This window comes from Maylandia zebra, linkage group LG15 (genome assembly GCF_041146795.1).
Source record: "Maylandia zebra isolate NMK-2024a linkage group LG15, Mzebra_GT3a, whole genome shotgun sequence".
In the NCBI taxonomy this organism is placed as follows: Eukaryota; Metazoa; Chordata; class Actinopteri; order Cichliformes; family Cichlidae; genus Maylandia; species Maylandia zebra.
Genome location: NC_135181.1, coordinates 25,711,041 through 25,716,483, shown reverse-complemented (window position 1 = coordinate 25,716,483; position 5,443 = coordinate 25,711,041). Strand labels below are relative to the sequence as shown.

Genomic DNA, 5,443 nt, shown 5'->3' with positions numbered 1-5,443 from the left:
CTATAACCGTGTCGTTGTGCAGTCTCCGCCACTGTGTGAGGCGTTGAGAAGAGGCCGACTCTATAACCGTGTCGTTGTGCAGTCTCCGCCACTGTGTGAGGCGTTGAGAAGAGGCCGACTCTATAACCGTGTCGTTGTGCAGTCTCCGCCACTGTGTGAGGCGTTGAGAAGAGCCCGACTCTATAACCGTGTGGTTGTGCAGTCTCCGCCACTGTGTGAGGCGTTGAGAAGTTCGCTACTTTGTGGAGCGATACCCGGGTTCCTCGCTACTTTGTGTGGCTAGAGGTGAGTTCTCCGCCACTTTGTGGGGCGTTGAGAAGTTCCGCGGGGTCCAGACTGTGCTGGACGATAGGCCTATTTTGTGTTGTTTTCGTTGTTGTCGTCGTCGCTGTTGTTGTTGTGTGGGTGTGTGCGGAGCAGAACATGTGGTCTGTGACACCGACTGTTGTTGTTATCATGGGTTTCCTAAGCAACCAAGAGTGTGTGGAAAAGGCCAGCCACATCAGCAGCTGTGCTCTGGTGGGTGGCTTTCCCCCCACCCCTTCCTGACACAAAATGTTAACAGCCTGTGTGCCAGACCATGGACGTAATTGAGGTGGATAGTTGTTAAAAGTAATCTACATTAAGCTTGTGGTTGCTTAAATTCAGTACAATGACATGTGAGGTGAAGTGATATAGATAAATATTTAAACTAATGAAGTGCATAGAGGCACTTGACCTGTGTGGAAGACTGTCGTCTTATTATGAGCCATTGTTGAGATATAGAGCACATCTGTGAAAACAACTAATATGCTCAACCCTGTATGAAACATCTAAAAGCACATGATGGAGAAGCTGAATTGAATATGAAAGTGTAAGACCTTGCCGCTGTGGGCAGAGCAACTACTGTGTGATGTTGCGTTGCAGTTTTTTTTCTCTTCTGAGCTGATGAGCAGGCTACACATTATCAGATCGAGAGCTGTCTGAGAACTACTCTAAGAGAGGGAAACAGCACTATGTTAACTGTGATAACTGGAGTGTGCAGCGTTTCCATGAGCAGTTTTCCTGAATCTTGACTCTTGTGTGTGGAGTGTTCATAGCATCAGCATCATGTTTTTGTTTATTTGTTTTGTTGGGTTGGAAATAATTAAATAAATGTGTGATCATGCCTATGGATCACCATGGCACATATCTCCAGCCATGTGATTTATTTTTGCAGATGACAAAGTGAGTGTGAATGTGTCTGACGTCACAGTGTTTTTGTGCGCTGTGTAAAAGTAATTGCCTTTGATTGTGAGTGAGAGCGGTGATTCTGCAGGTCACCAGCTATTGTAACGAAAAAAAAAGAAAAAAAAAAGAGTGAAAAAGAGAAAGAATTTATATTGTAGATGAAAAAAAAAATCATAGGAAAAAGGTTTTGTGTTGATCAGCCAAAAACAACTACAATTTCATTTTCTGCTTTTAAGAAAAGACTGTTCACAAAAACACAGAGAGAGAGAGAGATGTGTGTTGATTAAGCAGTGATGATAATAATGAAATGTCTTAGTTTGTCACTTTCAGGTGAAAAGCAGACCTGAATCAATTTTCCACATGCAGCAGTCGGAAGAAAGTTATAGTTTAACATCATTGGAAACATGCAGGCCAAGTTTCTGGCTGACTTATTTAAAGCGCAATGTGTATGTGTCTCTCAACCTCACAAGCAAGCAAGCTCTCACCCCTCCCTGAAGACAAGGAATGCAGCTCCAAAGCAATAACATGATAAAGAGACAGCATCAAGTCCTCAGCAAAAAAGTCCCAACAAGCAGCAGCAATGTGGATAAACAGCAGCAGAAGAAGAAAGCAAACCCATCTTCCTGTCTGATTGGATGAATTCCACGGAAGGGCGAGCAAGATGGCGGCGTGAAGAAGAGTTTTTGTTTGAGTTCTCAGCACGAGACACTTATTTGACGTCTTTCTGGCTTTCGGGACTTTTTTGGAGATCAGCGCGCTAAGCTTGCTGGATCTGAGGCCAGGTTCTGCGGCGGCAGCATGTTGAAATGCTCAAAAAGGACTGAGTGACTCGGGCAAGCCACATGCGGCTAGCGACATGAAAGAAATGGACCCTTCATGATGCGTTCAACGTGCCAGCGCTGTGGTGGGAAAGGCTCCATCATAAACACGCCCTGCGCCGAGGTTCAGGCCAAGAAGAAGAAGACGATGACTTCCAAGCCCAAGAAGGTCGGCCTCAGCGTGGGCGAGCTGATTGTGAAAGCCGTGGCCGCTCTCAAGAAGGCTCTGGCTGCTGGAGGCTACGATGTGGACAAGAACAAGGCCCGTGTCAAGACCGCCATCAAGAGTCTGGTGGCGAAGGGCACTCTGGTGCAGACCAAGGGCACCGGGGCCTCCGGATCCTTCAAGATGAACAGGGTTACTGAGACCAAAGCTAAGACGCCCGCCGCGGCCAAAGCCAAGAAACCGGCAGCAGCTGCTAAGAAGTCGCCCAGGAAGGCAGCAGCAGCAGCACTTCAGCCACTAGCACGAAGTCAACCGCATCAGAGGACAATAGTGAGAGTGGCTGTGACTTCACTGTGCATGTGAAGAAAACGTTTGAGGAGAAATGAACAGTTGGAGTTTGACATTTGCCACCTGTGGAGTAAAATGGCAAGAAGAGACAGTGGGACACAGGACAAAGCTGAAGGAGAACTGCCGGCTGTTGGACTGTTGAAGTGGGAGAGGACAACAGAGTGAGAAGACTAGGTGAGAACACATAGGAATTATTTGATGTGGGAAATCAAAATTTGGGTTAGCAAACCTGGGGAAAAGAAAACTGACTGCTTAAGTTGGAAAATTGAGACGGAGTCTGAAACATTGCGAAAATAGAAACATATACAAAATCACACACACACAAGCAGAACATGCATTAACCCTACTAACAATTCCAAACACAAAATGACTCATGAGGACTCATAGCACATTAGTTAAGAAATGATTAAATAATAGCAGAGAAATGTGTAGGAAAGGCACAAACACCCATGCAATGAAAATTAGCTTGTTATCTTTCATCAGTGTTAAAATAGTGTCAATTTAGCAGACACTTGTTCTCAAATACTGAATTTATCCAATAAAAAAAAAAATTTGACTCTCCAGGTTGCAGGACAACAGTTTAACTTTTGTGGGAAAAAAGATCCTGGTTTGACCAACCAGTGATCAGACAATAAATTTAGTTGTTAATATAGTAAATTGGGAGAAGCTTCCTGCTTGATTAATGCAGCACAAGTGATTTACTGTATGAGGGAAATTGTCTTTTGTGATACTATTTTGAACATGCTTTTCTGTCGTCCTGTCAACTTAGTGGGTTAATAGCTGATATGCAAATTAGTTGATCGGTTTTAGATTAATGAAAGGTGACTGAATTCTAGTATGAGTGAATGAGATGTGTTGGAGTTGTTGTGTGTTGAGTGGAGACTCTAAAACACTGAGTTTCCTGCTTTGATGTGCGAGTGAATCCTGTATTTAGATACACAACTCTGAATACGTCAGAACAGACTGTTTTGTGAAGTGCATGACAGCATGTCACATGTTTTATGATGAATGGAAAAGGAAAATTGAATAAAATAGATCTGTGGCCTAAATGAGTGAAGAACACAGACCTGGTGATTAAACTCATAAGTTAAAGAAGACATTAGGGTTATGTTGTGAGTGGTGCAGCTGATGGTTGGTTTGGAGTGAATCTAGCTGATGATTCTTCTCCTGTTGTGAAGTTGATGAGGAGTTTGTGTCATGACTTAGCAAGGCCTTTTTATTTTGATACTTTCACAGTGCACTGAAAGTTTTGTTCGATAATCTCTGTTCTTTAAGCAGATCTGCACGTCGGGAATTAAAAGCGCTACACGTCGTCGAGAAAATTGTGCCAAGTGAGTTCTCCACATTTAAATGGACTCTGGAGAAAGCCACTTATTTGGGACAATTATTAAATGACAGTCCCAGTCCAAAAGGATTCAGCGATGTAATCCAAACTAAAGTTCTTCTTTTTCTTTTTGAAATGACGTCATTTTGCTGAGAGTGGAAACTAAATGCGACGATAGGTTCCACTATCAGCAAAGAAAGAAAGAATGAATGCATGAATGAGTGAGTGAAAGGAAAACAAACTGACTGACTGGTAAAAGCTGACAAAAGCTGACAAGACTTTACTGATGTAACACGACTGTGTGAAGTTGACCCCCGCCTGGCAGGGGTGCAGATGAGTCTGTGTGTGCTTCCCTTTACAGAAGCAGAAAGATGACAGCAACACTCGAGGTTGCGTGATGATTTAACATTTTAAATGCCATTTTCTGTGTCTGTGAATTTACTATGTGTGTGTCATTCACTAGCTTGTGTGCTCACAGAGATAACTGTGACAAAGTATGCATACGCCTGCGCAAGCGCTAACATTTGCATTTTCGTTTTTACAGCATTACGGTTCTTCATGTGTTTGATCATGTGATTTATAGGAATACTGGCTAATGTTTCTCTACTACAAGATTTCTGGGTTTATGTGTGAAGAAAACTGTAGTTACAGGCTATATGTTGATGGAGAAATTAATATAGTTTGAGACATACTGTGATGAGACCAGTGTTACTGTTTCCACAGCGAGTGTTAACTTTATGGTGTTTTATGGCACCTCTAGAATCCGTTGACCTGTGTCTGACCTCCGTCTGACCACAGTCAATGTGTATTGCTAATGTTTGTTTCTTTGAGAATGCTGTAGTAGATTCAGCTGAAGCGGACAAGTGACATGAGTACAACAAATAAGAGATTACGGTATTTATGGAATAGTTTATTATGGGCTCATTTGCTGGCCACTTTTGAACCCATAATAATAATATATGAGTGGAGTGACTTTGCTTAAGAGAAGTCACTGATTACATTAATGTTAACAGAGTACATGGGATAATCCATGTCTGAGGTGAATTAGGGTAATAGTTGTAGTTACTGATTTGAGAAAACCTGCACATGACACTTGTCTTGCTGATGTTGAATGCTTATTACTCTTATGATACAATTGTTTACAGGTATGAAGTTTGATTTCACTTCCAGATTTTGCTTTCCAGGCCGTGATGGTGTGTATGCAGGCTCCTGGGAGAGCCAGGTGTTAAGCAAACTTAATATGCAACACACGCTAACATCTTTTATTGCAGGGTTACGGAGCTACTCCGGAGGAGGTGCCCTGATGTTGCCTGGGACATGATCTAGCTAATCTTTTTCTTTAAGACAGGGATCCAGGTTTGGTGAGTTGACGCATGGGAATGTCCATGCGTCAAGAGGTGGAGTGCAAGGATTAACATTAAACAATGTTTACTATTATTGTTGCAGTGATTTGTGTGATTAGCTGTTTATTTACAAGTATTAAACCTATGCAAGTGGTGCATCCATGTTCAGATGAGGCTTTGATGGCCTATAAGTGAAGTTCACTGAACTAAAGAATGTGGTTTGATGATTGTTGAC

The 5,443-nt window shown here is 42.6% G+C and overlaps 1 pseudogene; it reads left to right on the top strand.

Annotated features, from left to right (window-relative positions):
• The first annotated feature begins 1,761 nt into the window (after window positions 1-1,761).
• On the top strand, window positions 1,762-4,839 carry LOC106675672 (histone H1 pseudogene; annotated as a pseudogene).
• The last annotated feature ends 604 nt before the right edge of the window (window positions 4,840-5,443 follow it).